General features: G+C 50.5%; 2 protein-coding genes and 1 long non-coding RNA gene across 6 annotated transcripts in view; 2 read left to right on the top strand and 1 right to left on the bottom strand.

Annotated features, from left to right (window-relative positions):
- LOC147649040 (uncharacterized) overlaps positions 1–12,528 on the top strand; it is a 636,047-nt gene that overhangs the window by 59,915 nt on the left and 563,604 nt on the right. The window lies entirely within an intron of this gene.
- The window catches only part of LOC111945747 (uncharacterized), a 70,444-nt gene that overhangs the window by 9,810 nt on the left and 48,106 nt on the right, over positions 1–12,528 (bottom strand). The window lies entirely within an intron of this gene.
- Positions 1–12,528, top strand: part of LOC147649047 (uncharacterized) — a 225,006-nt gene that overhangs the window by 201,575 nt on the left and 10,903 nt on the right. The window lies entirely within an intron of this gene.

Here is a 12,528-nt window from a genome sequence, read left to right as displayed (position 1 = left end):
TGAAGAAGAAAGGAGAAGGACAAGAGACAACACCCTAAATCCTGCATCTTGTCTCCTGTTCTCTAAACTACTTTTTCACCCAGTGATTTAAGAAACTTTCTAATCTACACACTTACACTTTTCCTATCTAGCTTTAACATTTGTTTTCATGTATCACCATGAAAACATGCTCATGAATTTCATGTCATATGAAATTCAGTGTTTCTTTGACTCCTAGAACTAAGTATTAGAAACAAGGGCACACACTCTGTATCTCAGACTCCCACAAGTCCTAAGTTTTGTTCCATGCCCACCAATTCACTTTGTCTGCTTCCATTCTACTACTGCTTGCAGTGTTCCATACTTCTGGACCTGTTTCATTTTCAGAGCCTTCCCACTTCATGCACCAAGGGGTATCTGCCATATCTTGGAATTTCTGAAGCACGCTCACTGACCATGCACTGTCCCAAGCTTCAGCCCGATCTTTTCTTTCCTGTCTTTCATACTTCCATTTTGACACTGGAATCTTTTCTTTAATAACCTTTGCTATCTCTTCATAACACTATCCATAATTCCCTAATTTCCCATACCAGCCTAGTTTTGGTTCATACTTTCCTCCATTTACATGACAATCTCATAGAGATGAATACTTTGGCTTCACAGCATTTTCAAACACTGTCTTCTTTTGGTACTCGTAATCTATTTGCAATACACAGCTCACATTTTCACTTTTATTCTTTTGTATTTCAGGTAATTTTGATGTTATAATTCCCCAACTTCTTGGGTCTCCTGCTGCCTTTGGTATTGGCAGACAGGCAGTTATTTTGCTGGTGTTTTGCATGTTGGCAAAATCTTGAATTAATCCAATCACCACATTTTCTGCCTGGATAGTATTAGAGACTTTTTATCACTTGTGTTTCTGGCTGCACCCCCACATCCCTCTTCATTCTAAAATGAAGAGTTGTCAGCTGATCCTTTTGCATTTCACATCCCAAGGTAACATTGATTCCAACTGATGGCACTAAAGGCCATCAAATAATCACCATTGCAGTCACTAGCAACCTAGACATTTGAAACAATCAAACCCGCTTTATCTGCAGCTCTGTTGGCTCTACAGTTTGTGCAGTCCACAGTGCAGGGGAAACCTTCTTCACTCTGGTGTAATGTATGCAGGGATCCAGTCCAGCTCCTTTGACTGCTGTCAAGGTAGTTAACAGTACCTGACAGGGTCCATTCCACCTTTCTTTTCATGGTTCTTCCTTCCAGCTTTTACCATACACTTCATCTCCCGGGGGGATGTCATGAACTGGATTCTCAAGAGTCAGCGGCCTATTCCACACAAGGGTGCTCCAAAGTCGAGCTAGAGCTTTTCCAAGAGACAGAACACAATTCTACACCTCTTGCTTCCCTGTAACATGTACATTTGGATTAGGTTCAGGGGATTCCTATGGTTTCCCATACAATATCTCATAAGGACTGACTGACATCCCGCTTCTAGGCTCTATCCGAATCCTCACCAGTGCTATTGGTAAAGCTTGTGGCCACTGCAATTTAGCTTCTTGGCATATTTTGCTGATTTGTCTCTTCAAGGTCTGATTCATCTTCTCTACCTGTCCACTGGATTGGGGTCTCCATGGTGTATGGAGATCCCAAGCTATTCCCAGCAACCTACTCACCTCTCCCACTACTGTGGCTATGAAATGTGGGCCCCTCTCTGATGATATTCCTAGAGGCACCCCAAATCTTGGAATGATTTCTTGCAGGAACCACTTGAGTGTCTCCTTTGCTTGATTTGTGTGACAGGGAAGAGCTTCTGGCCATCCTGAAAATGTGTCAACCCTTACCAATAGATATTTATATCCTCGAGTTCTTGGTAATTCTACAAAATCCTCTTGCCAATAATCTCTTGGTTCTACTCTTATCCCAATTTTCCTCAATTGTGCCTGTCGTCTAGCCACTGGATTGTTCTTCAAGCAAATTTCACATTTTGACATTACTGATTTTGCCATTGTTGACATCTGTACTGAAATTAAATTTAGTTTGAACAATTTCACCGATGCCTCTGCACCCCAATGACATTTGTTCTGTTTAATTTGTAGAACTTCTGTCATTCTCAAGGCAGGTACCACTACTTGTCCCTGTGTAGTCACCTACCACCCTTCTGAATTCTTCTGTGCATTCAGTGAGCATCCCAATTTCTCATCCTCTATTGAATATTTTGGTTCTGGAGGTAAATTGAATTGAGATACATGAGTTTCTAAAGGTATCAATGCCATTGCAGTTTGCACTTCTCGAACAGCTTGTCGGGCTTTCGAGTTTGCTTTCCGATTTCCCTCGTGAATTTTGGAGCTTCCTGACTGGTGAGCTTTGCAGTGCATGATTGCTACTTCCTCAGGCTTTTGTACTGCTTTTATTAATTGCAGGACTGCATCTTGATGTTTAATGTGTGTGCCTTGAGAGGACAGCAGTCCTCTTTCTTTCCACAGTGCCCCATGTACATGCACCACTCCAAAAGCATATTTTGACTCAGTCCAGATATTTACTTTCTTCCCTTCACTCAGCTCTAATGCCCTGGTTAAAGCAACCAGTTCTGCTCGTTGGGCAGATGTATTTGCTGGCAAGGCCTTTGCCTCCACCACTGCACCTGTTGTTGTTACTGCATATCCAGGGTATCTGGTCCTGTTCTCCACAAAACTGCTTCCACCTGTAAACAGCTCCCAGTCTGCCTGTTCCAGTGGGACATCTTTCAGCTCTAGCTGAACAGGTGTGTTCTATCACTTCCACACAATCGTGTTCCAATGGGCCTCCTTCAGTTGTGGTACCTAGGAACAAAGCTGGATTCAAGAGGTGTTGCCGCCTGTTCATTTTGTTCTGATTATTAATTTAAATGGTTTGTTCTCAATGTTATTCCCCCCATGAGTTGGAATGGTTTTACCCGCTTGTCAGTTTTGTAAACCCCTCCCCTTTTTCCTGAACCTTCCTTGTCCATCACCCTGTTCCTGCCCCTGAACCCCATCAATCTGTGTAAACCCCACCTTTTGTTCTAGCTCCTTCCCTGTCATTCATCCCTCACTCGAGGCCCCATTGGTATTGTGATTGCCGCCCCTCCCACAGGTTATTCCTATTGGTCCCCAACATTGTAAGCCCTCCCCCCAACTCCTCCCCTGAGATACCCTGATTGGTTCCTGTGTTTGCACCCTCCCCACCTTAAATTGAGGCGCACAGAGGTGCTGCTTGCCCAGAGCCTTGGGGTTCCTGTGCACCTTTCCAGCCCTTGTCCCGTCACTGTTCCCTTTCCCTTAATAAATCCTTCTTCCTGGAAAGCTGCTTAGACTCTGGGTCTCCTCCATCTCTTCGCCGAAGCCCACGACGCCGTGATTCCGCAGAGCCTATAGTGGCACCAGGGCTCTGAAGGTTCGGTCTGGGGAAAACAGCTCCCAGACCGTTCCCCACTCCCGACGCTGCAAGCGGCCAGTGAGCAGAGCTAGCCTAAAGCGTTACGGGCCACAGCGGGCAGCGTCAGCTGGCGCCCAACGTGGGGCCTCTTCAGCGAGAGGAGACCCCCGGAGGAGTCGTTTTTGGATTATAAACACTTTTGGGCGGCAGCTACCCCGGTTGCAGCAGGCCGGTTTTTGTCCGGCGGCGCTCCCGGGGGAAGGAGCGACAATCTCTCCGCGCACGAGGGACCGCTCCTGGGGCTTTGGACACCTCCCACGGCCACTGTCTGGACTTGGTAAGTTTTCCCCGGTGGGGGAAAAAGCGGGGGGGGGCGTGTGTGTGAGCCCCTTGGTAGCCCCTTGGTAGACTCCCCTGGGGGGGGGAGTGAGTGTGATTCGGGTCCAGACCCTTGTTTTTAGTTTTTTAATTTCTCGTTTGCCGTTGGGGGGTGGTGAGACTGTGGAGCCGGGGGTGTAAGAGATGGGTGCGCGTTTGTCGGCTCCGCAGAGGGGGATTTATTTCCAAGTTGTGGGTCTCCTTGAGGGTGGGAAACATAAGTATTCACGAGGGTTGGTTAAGAGGCTTGTGCGTTGGCTTTTTCTGCATTTTCCCCATGTGTCCTCCGAAGATGTTCTTTCTGTGTCATTTTGGAATTCGGTCGGGTCCAAATTAACGGCTTTAGTAGTTCAGGGGGACAAGACAGCCGCCAAATTAATCCCGCTTTTCGTTCTGATTCGGACCGCTTTAGTTGAGAAGAAGGAAAAGCAGAAACAGCCAACGCAGCCTTCCCCAGTTTCTTCAGTTTCCCCGGTTTCCCCAAACCCCTGCTCCTCGTCCCTTGTCCCTAAGTTGGGGGAGACCTGCGGAGCAACCCGTGAAACGCAGGGCTCCGAAGTCGGCAGTAGTCTCCCTGGCTCCCCAAGCCTCCCTCAGAACCCTTGCCCCGGTAGCCCTGGCCAAGCTGCCGGAGCCCTTACCCATTCCCCTACTTCCCCAGTTGATAATTCCAAGTTTTTCCCTTCCCAAGTTCCAAATCCCCGAGTTGATAAAGTTATTGATCCCCAGTTTCGCTCCCAGAACCCTAGTTCCCCTACACTCCCTAATTCCCGGTGTTCCCCTGAATCTTCCCCTAAGTCTGCCCATACCTTACATAATTCCCAAAATGGCCCCCGAGGGACACAAGATGGCGGGGACCGCATGGTCGGACCCCTCCCTTGTGCTCCTTCTTCCCACAATCCCTTCCTCCCCTCAAAGTCCAACCCCTTCCTCCCTAGCTCCTCCTTCCCTTCCTATCCTGACCCCTCCCACTTGCCCTCAGAGAGTTCCTCCTCCTCGGGGGTGTGTTCCCAAAGTGTTACCTCCCAAAACTCCACCCCTTCCGGCCGCCATTCCTCCCTACAATCCTCCCCCTCAGTCGGTCCTCCAGCCCCGCCTCTTCCGGCTTCTGGTTCCCACGCCCCTCCTCCCGGTTCCCACGCCTCCCCTTCCGGTTCCCACGCCCCTCCTACCAGTTCCCACGCTTCGGGAACCGGAAGTGACAAGCCTGAGGACCAGAACCCGGAACAGGTTATTATTCCCTTTGCCGCACCGGTTAGTTTTAGAGGAAGGGGGGGGAGGTACCGAGAATGGGAACCCTTCTCCTTCCAGACGAAGAGGGAGCTGTGCAAGGCTCAGAAAGAGTTTGGCAGGAGAAGTGAATATTTTAAAGGCCTGTTAAAGGCCACCTTCTCCGCAAACGAAATGGTCCCCCACGATTTAAAAGAGTTGTTTGCCTGCCTCCTTTCCCCAGCTGACTATAGGCTGTGGAAACAGAGGTGGAAGAAATCGTTGGAGGCCATCCTTCCTGAGTTGCTGTGCAGCGAGGAGTCCGCGGTTGACGCGGATGAAAACCCTCTCTCAATTGATCATCTGTGCGGTGAAGGGAATTGGGTAAAACCAGAAGATCAGGCTAGGGTTCTACCCCGGCCTGTTTTGATTAAAATTACGGAGGCCGCTGAAAAAATATTTAACATCTTGCCGGGGGGGGAACCCCTTACCAACTTTTCGAACATCAGACAATCCCCCAATGAGCCATTTACCATCTTTGTGAACCGGTTGCAGGAACAAATAGAGAGACAGGTGGATAGGCCTGAGATGCAAGAACAATTTATCCTCGAAATGGCAAAAGCCAATTGCAACGACATCTGCAAACAAGTTATCTTTAGTCTGCCTATGTATCCACCGCCGACCCTGGACGCCCTCATTGATGCGTGCGAGAAGAAAGTGCCATTAGTGGGGACGTCCAAGGTGCCGCCACCACCACACACGGTCAGGAGACCACCAACGGCAGCAGTGACCCAGCACCCGGCGGGGCACACCGCTATTCCGCCGGCGAGAACCACGCAATGCTATCGGTGTGGACAGCTGGGCCACATGGCGAGGAACTGTCCTGCCAACCACCCTCACCAGGGGCCGATGGGGGACGGTTCAGGGGAGAGGGTACATAAAGAAGTATCTAATAAAAAAAACTAGGAGTGCGGCGCGGACCTGCCCCGCGCGATGCAAAAAATGGGGCAGGTATCGCGGAGGGGGGAGACCTTAAACGCTGGACATGGCACGTATCCCGGACGCGACACCTCATCACCACCAAAGACACCCTCTTCCGGTCCCAGCACTGGACGGTGGTGGCTGTGGACCCTCTGGAGGGGGATCAGATGGAAATTGGACATGACTGTAAGTTTATTGCCATCGGGGACACTAAATACACACCCCCAGAGATTGAGATTTCTCCGATTACCTTCCCGGGTGGTCCGGAGAACCTCACTCTCCTAGCGCGCTGCACTCACCCACCATATTTCCTGCCAAAAGGGCAAATTATTGCCCAAATTATCCCAATGCCTGAAAGATTTTCAGTAGACGACCACGCACCAGGCGTCTACTGGGCGGAAGTGGTGGGTGAAGATAAGCCTATCATTGATTGCAGCGTCAAGCAGGGTGCGGAGTTTGTTAACATGAAGGGTCTGCTTGACACAGGGGCGGATGTGACGATCATCCCCGAAAGGAGATGGCCGTCACATTGGGAGTTGCAACCTGTGGCAGGGAAAATACAGGGTATAGGGGGCACCCAATTGGCTCGAGTTTCAAAGAGCGTGGTGCAAATTAAGGGGCCGGATGGGCAATTGGCTAATTTACGCCCATTCGTCGCAGACTTCCAGGTTCCCTTGTGGGGGAGGGACCTCATGTCTCAATGGGGGGCAAGAATTGAAATCCCGAAAACCCCCCGGGATTTTTAGTGGCGGCCACTGTGGAGCGCCCCTTCCAGAAGCTGGATTGGATCACGGATGAAGCGGTCTGGATTGATCAGTGGCCGCTCAGAAAGGATAAATTAAGGGCGCTCAACGAGCTCATGGAGGAGCAATTAGTAAAAGGCAACATCGTAGAGACAACGAGCCCTTGGAATTCTCCGGTTTTTGTCATTCGTAAGCCGGGGAAAGACAAGTGGCGACTCCTCCACGATCTTCGTGCCATAAATAAAATCATTGTAGACATGGGGCCCCTTCAACCAGGGATGCCTTCCCCAACCATGCTCCCCCGAAATTGGAATTTGGCGATAATTGACATCAAGGATTGCTTTTTTCAAATTCCTCTACACCCTGAAGATGCCCCACGGTTTGCCTTCTCGGTGCCCACCCTTAACCGAGAAGCCCCAATGAGGAGGTTCCACTGGCGGGTATTGCCCCAGGGCATGAAGAACTCACCGACTATCTGCCAGTGGTATGTCTCCTCATTGCTGTCTCCTGTGCGCTCCAAAATGGGGGAGGTCATCATCCATCACTACATGGATGATGTCCTAGTGTGTGCCCCCCATGACGATTTACTTACACAATCTCTTGACCTAGTGGTTAAAGTTTTAACATCGGCAGGTTTTCAACTCCAGGAAAATAAAGTTCAAAAGATGCCACCCTGGAGATATCTGGGTCTGCGGATTGCTGAGAGGACCATTGTGCCTCAAAAATTGGCCATCAACAGCAATCCGAAAACTTTGGCAGACCTTCACTCTCTGTGTGGGACCTTGAACTGGGTCAGACCTTGGCTGGGCCTCACTACTGAAGACCTAGCCCCCCTCTTCTTACTTTTGAAGGGGGAGAAGGAGCTAAGTTCTCCCAGGACCCTGACCCCAGAAGCGAGGGAAGCACTAGAGAAGGTACAGGATGCGCTAGTCAAAAGACAGGCGCATCGGTACGAACCGAGCCTACCCTTTGAATTTATTGTATTGGGGAGACTGCCACACCTGTGTGGGCTCATCTTTCAATGGGACCAGGGCTCCAGGGACCCGCTCTTGATCATAGAGTGGGTCTTCCTGAGTCACCAGCGGTCCAAAAGTGTCACCCGGCCACAAGAGCTGATGGCTCAGCTCATCAGGAGAGCTAGGGCTAGACTTCGGGAAATGGCTGGGTGTGACTTTTCGTGCATTCGGGTGCCTGTTAGCTTGTCTCGGGACAAAGCGTCCCCAGATAAGCTGACAAAGGAGATGTTCAATCAGCTGTTACAGGAGAACGAGACCCTCCAGATTGCTCTGGATAGTTACTGCGGACAAATTTCGGTCCACGCCCCTGCCCATAAATTCTTTAACGCAAAGTTCGATGTAATTCCAAGAGAAGTTCGGAGCAGAAAGCCCCTCAAAGCTCTGACTGTTTTTACAGACGCATCCGGAGCATCTCACAAGTCAGTAGTGACTTGGCAAGATCCTCGGACTCAGCAGTGGGAAGCAGATGTTAAATACGTGGAGGGATCTCCACAAGTTGCTGAGTTGGATGCAGTCGTTAGAGCTTTTGAGAGGTTTTCTGAACCTTTCAATCTGGTTACAGATTCGGCCTATGTAGCAGGGGTGGTCGCGAGAGCTGAACATGCAGCTCTCAAGGAGGTCTCCAATCCTAAGCTGTTTGAGCTGCTTTCTAAACTGATCTATGCTGTTTCCCACAGAAAGCAGCCTTTCTTCGTAATGCACGTAAGGTCACACACGGAGCTCCCTGGTCCGGTAGCAGAGGGGAATAAAATAGCAGATTCCCTCGCTACCCCTGTTTCAATGGCCCAGCTCCCTGATGTGTTTCAGCAAGCCAAGCTGAGTCATCAGATGTTCCACCAGAATGTGCCTGGACTGGTCCGTCAGTTCCACCTGAGGCGAGACCAGGCCAGAGCCATTGTGGCCACATGCCCGCACTGTCATTCTACCGCCATGCCTTCCCTAGGATCGGGGGTCAACCCTCGAGGTCTGGGGAGCTGCGAGGTGTGGCAGATGGACGTAACACACGTTCCTGAGTTTGGTAGGTTCCGTTTTGTACACCTTTCCATCGACACCTTCTCGGGTGCTGTCTTTGCCTCTGCCCACACAGGGGAGAAAGCCGAGCATGTCTGCAAACACCTCATGCAGGCTTTCTCTGTGTTGGGGGTTCCCAAAGAAATAAAAACAGATAATGGCCCAGCATACACCTCCAGGAAACTGGAGGAATTCCTGCAGGAGTGGGGAGTGGAACATAAGAAAGGCATCCCACACTCCCCCACAGGCCAAGCGATTGTTGAGCGAGCCCATCAGTCGCTCAAGCGTGTCCTTTTCCACCAGAAGGAGACTGTGAAGGGCTGCACACCACAAGAGCGACTGTGCAAGGCCCTTTACACACTGAACTTTCTAAATTGTTCAGATCAAGATCCCAACCCTCCAGTGACCCGGCACTTCCAGACTGCCGCCAGCTACCGATTGCAACGCCGCCCTCCGGTGCTGGTCCGAGACCCTGAGACCCAGAAAATCATGGGTCCTTTTGACCTAGTGACCTGGGGGCGCGGGTACGCTTGCGTATCCTCGCCCCAGGGACTAAGGTGGATCCCACAACGGTGGGTTAAGCCTTACGTCCCTAAACATCCGAGCAGGCCGCCGGATGGGGTCAGGGATGCTGGCACTGTTGCGTCCGGGTGAGCCACCCCCAACCTGAAGAGGAGGAGAAAACAACCCTGAACCCTTTTGTTACGCCGACTTACCTTTTAGTTAAGTTATGTTTTATGTTTGCTTTGTTTTAGAGAGAGCCATCCCTGAAGACATGACAGCCCCAAGCGTCGCCGGGATCATCTTTGGTGTGATGTTGGTAGTAGCCCAGATGGAAGGGTGGATCGTGCCTCAGCCAAAACAAAACGTATGGGTCATGTTGGCGAAGTCCCTGCAGCGCGACGAGCTGTGCCTCTCCACCGGAGCAGCAGGAAACCCAATGTCAACATGCCTGGTGGGGATCCCTTTGAAGCCTGAAGAGTTTCCCGACTCCCTTACCACCTTGCTCCAGGACGCCAACCAGGGAAGGCCGGCTCAACGTGTCGTCCGCTCAGCGCCAATGTACAAGATCAGAAGGCCAGCGAAGAACCCCCTCCTCCTCTGGAGAGACTGGCAAGCCACGCTTGAGAAAGCGACCGTTGAGCCCCAAGAGTTCGACCTTTTAGATTCCTCCCCGGCGTCATTCTGCGTTCATTTCCGTTATTATCCCTCTGATCCTGCCCCATACCCAAAGGTGGAACAAGTAAACAAGCAGTTCCAAGCAGCCAAGTGGTGCCAGAACATTGCACATGTAAAGATGCCCTCAACCCTTAATCCTTCCCCTCTTCGGTTACCCAAAGGTTTATTTTGGATCTGTGGAGATCGGGCATGGGCAGGCATCCCCTCTCGCCTTCTCGGAGGGCCGTGCACACTGGGCCGGCTGTCCTTGTTTTCACCCAACACGACCCAAATCGAAAATTGGAGCCAAAAGAATAATTCGGCTATCAAGAAGCGCAGCCTGGACGACTTAGACCCAGACTGCGACTCAGAAATTTTCCATTGGAGTAAGCTAAAACGGGTAGCAGTGTCTGTTTTTCTGCCCTGGTTGGCCGCTGCTCAAGCCCTTGGAGAATTAGGCCAATTCGAGTGTTGGGTGGTAAAACAAGCAAATTTAACGTCAGCTGCGCTAAGCGACCTCCTCGAAGACGAGGAAATCACCAGGCAAGCCACCCTCCAAAATCGGGCGGCCATAGACTACCTGCTGCTCCTGCACAACCACGACTGCAGGGAATTTGAGGGGCTTTGCTGCATGAACTTGACATCAAAAAGTCCCTCCATTCGCCAGACCATCGAACAGATGAGAGGCATGGTCCACCAGATAAAACAAGAACATGAGGACTGGGCCACCAACATCTTTTCCAACTGGGGACTGTCCGGATGGCTCTCATCCATCCTGAAAACTGTTTTATGGATTGTTTTCATCATTTTTATAATTTTAGTTGCGTTCGCCATTCTGAGAAAATGTTTAATTCAATCTGTTCTCCACCTTGTATCTCCTCCTCCCCAAGTTAATTTTGTTGATGCTCCTTCTCCTTCCTCCTCGCCTCCACCCTCTCCCTCCCTTAAAGACTGGTACCCTGAGCCCTCTGCACCTCCTGCGGATGCAACCTCCTCTTTCTAAAAAAGAAAGGGGGAGATGTTGCCGCCTGTTCATTTTGTTCTGATTATTAATTTAAATGGTTTGTTCTCAATGTTATTCCCCCCATGAGTTGGAATGGTTTTACCCACTTGTCAGTTTTGTAAACCCCTCCCCTTTTTCCTGAACCTTCCTTGTCCATCACCCTGTTCCTGCCCCTGAACCCCATCAATCTGTGTAAACCCCACCTTTTGTTCTAGCTCCTTTCCTGTCATTCATCCCTCACTCGAGGCCCCATTGGTATTGTGATTGCCGCCCCTCCCACAGGTTATTCCTATTGGTCCCCAACATTGTAAGCCCTCCCCCAACTCCTCCCCTGAGATACCCTGATTGGTTCCTGTGTTTGCACCCTCCCCACCTTAAATTGAGGCGCACAGAGGTGCTGCTTGCCCAGAGCCTTGGGGTTCCTGTGCACCTTTCCAGCCCTTGTCCCGTCACTGTTCCCTTTCCCTTAATAAATCCTTCTTCCTGGAAAGCTGCTTAGACTCTGGGTCTCCTCCATCTCTTCGCCGAAGCCCACGACGCCGTGATTCCGCAGAGCCTATAGTGGCACCAGGGCTCTGAAGGTTCGGTCTGGGGAAAACAGCTCCCAGACCGTTCCCCACTCCCGACGCTGCAAGCGGCCAGTGAGCAGAGCTAGCCTAAAGCGTTACGGGCCACAGCGGGCAGCGTCAAAGAGGTTAGTTGTCTTTAGTGTGACATCATCCTGCTCAGTCAGGATTACCTGGAATTTCATCCTCCTGCTTGGAGATAGCCAATGGCTCCCCTTTTGTTCTAAAACAGTGGTCACCATGTGTGGCACACAGACATCTATGTGTCTACCCATCGTGAGTTTCCTAGTTTCTTGTGTCAGCATCACGGTGGCTGCAACTGCCCACAGGCACGAAGGCCATCCAGCACTCACGTGGTCAAGTTGTTTGGAGAAGCAGCTTACCAGCCTTTTCCAGCTTCCCAAACCTTGGGTCAGCACTCCCTGTGCTAGGTGTGGTCTTTCATGCACAAACAGCTGAAAATCTTTGGATAGATCAGGCAGTCCTAATGTTGGAGCTGTTGTCAATGCCTCCTTCAGTTTGAGGAAGGTCTCCTCCTGTGGTTTGCCCCAGGTAAACAGCTGTGTCTTGTGGGCTTCATTCAGGGATTTTGCAATTAGTCCATAGTCCATGATTCACAGGCAGCACCATCCGCACATCCCGAGGAAGACTCGCAGCTCATGCAGGTTCTGGGGTTCTGGAATGGCACAAATACCTTGAATATGATCAGTACCCAGCTTTCATTGCCCTTGTGAGATTTCACATCTCAGGTAAATCACAGTGTGCTGGGCAATTTGTGCCTTCTCTTTAGACACCTTATATCCTCCCATTCCCAGCTGATTTAAAATTTCAATTGTTACCTTTATGCAGGTTGTCTTTTCCTCTGTAGCTATCAGTACATCATCAACATACTGTAACAGCAGGTGTTGCTCCCTCGGAACTTGCACATTCTCAGTCCAAATCTCCAGCTCTTTAACCAGCTGGCTTCCAAATAGGGTTGGACTGTTCTTGTATCCTTGTGGGAGTCGTGTCCAGGTGAGCTGGGTTTTCCTTCCATTGTCTGGATTTTCGCATTCAAAGGCAAACAGTTTCCTACTTTCATTGTCAAG

Source organism: Cyanistes caeruleus, chromosome 28 (genome assembly GCF_971803275.1).
Source record: "Cyanistes caeruleus chromosome 28, bCyaCae1.hap1.1, whole genome shotgun sequence".
Lineage (NCBI taxonomy): Eukaryota > Metazoa > Chordata > Aves > Passeriformes > Paridae > Cyanistes > Cyanistes caeruleus.
Note: the sequence above shows the minus strand (reverse complement) of the source record. Positions and strands in the feature narration are given on the sequence as shown.